Here is a 1,802-nt window from a genome sequence, read left to right on the forward strand (position 1 = left end):
AATGAACTTTTCGGAATAAAAGTAGCAGTAAAATTATACTGCTCATTAAAACAAGCAATCCTCCTTGCTGCCTATCTAAATTAAAAATTATTGCCTTGTTGTATCTAAATATGCTATTCAAAAGCGCAATCTTTTACACTGAAAGCACATGAAGCTAATAAATGCATACATTAGCATTTTTCTTCATGTGTGGAGCCATGAATTTTATTTCTCTATTTCTGTAATGTCACAAAGTTGAGCATTTTTCTTCAATTATTTATGTATTAAATTAAAGAAAGAGGCACCCTTCTGGTTGCAGCACCCTGTGCCCCCTCCACTACAGAATGCTTAGTTGAATGTTTTTCGAAAATATTTACTATTAAAGGGGGGGGGGGGGGGGAAACGCATTTTTGGAAAGCAAAGTGATTTCAATACGGAAAAAATAAGGATTGTTGGGGTAAAGCTTTAGTTTCTGTTAAAACTTAATACTTTTAAAAAGAAATCTTGGAGTTAAAAATTCTCAATAGTTTCAGCTAAGTGATCAACTACTTCCTCTCCGTCTTATTTCTTTTCTTTTTTCCTTGTTATTATTATTTTTTTCTAGTTCGCTTGAAAATAAGAAAGTTTTCAAAATGCTACTCCTCTGACTCCCCCCCTCCCCAGCATTACGGCCTATCTCAAATTTCGTTTCCGGATCTTCAACTTCGTAAGATTTTGCGAAAGCTCACGAATTCTAAACAACATTGCTTGAAACTGCGTTCGAAAATCAGTTAAAATTGCGTTCTTAGAGCTTCAATTTCGAATGATTGCCAGTCCTAATGTTACCAAATATGGTCTTACAATCACGTTTTTAAGACTTCAATTTAAGAAAATATTCGAGCAAGGCCCTTCGAACCTCCTTCGTTTAATGTAAACAAAAATTAGGTTTTTCAAACATGACTTACGAAAACTTTAAGTTAGAATAGCCTCTGAACCACTTCTCTTAATACCATAGAATACTGCTTAGGTTTTTAGGACTTTAATTTTGAAAACTGTTCCAGGGGGAAGCTTCAGAATTCCTTCCTTGTAAAAATCTTCAAAGTTGTCTACAGTTGCGTTTTTGGAAGTTCAATTTCGAAAAATTGGAAGAAAGAAAAGGAATTGATTTCTGTCTAAAAAAAAAACCTATCGGGTAGAATCTCAGAGTTCCATCCCTTATTCTAACGTCAATAACTATGGCCTATAATTACGTTTAAAGGGTTCAACTTCTATTAATTTCCGTGGAGCCCCTTGTACCTTTTTCCTCCATAACACCACCAAAGACGGTCTAAAATTGTGTTTTTCAAACTACAAGTTTCAAAAATTTCCCGGGGAGAAACCCCGGACCCCTTAAAAGAGAGATTTTTTAAAAATTTGTGCCCCCCCCCCCTTTCCCCCCCCCCAAAAAAAAACTATTTTCTAGTTGCGCTACTGCTCCTGTTATCATCTTTTGACAGGCATAAAAGTTTTGTTAATTGTTTATCACTTAGAGATTTAGATAGATATTCAAAGTGGCTTTAACTTAGATATTAAAATATTTTCTTCTTCCGAAACACATTATTAGTATATCAGAGGAGCTGCTGAACTCGGAATAATTTCGAGATATGAAGTAAAAACGTACACCATATTGCGAAATTAAATATTCACGCATTATGTTTTCATAAACTAAATGCCATAAGTTTTTTTTTCTTTTCATTTTATATTTATCTACAAAACCTCCCTCCAGGTGTTAACTACATTTTTCTCGAACGACAGAGCATAAGGGCGCTCAAAAGACATTTGCACGACGGCGCCGATCAGGCTTG

This window comes from Uloborus diversus, chromosome 9 (genome assembly GCF_026930045.1).
Source record: "Uloborus diversus isolate 005 chromosome 9, Udiv.v.3.1, whole genome shotgun sequence".
Lineage (NCBI taxonomy): Eukaryota > Metazoa > Arthropoda > Arachnida > Araneae > Uloboridae > Uloborus > Uloborus diversus.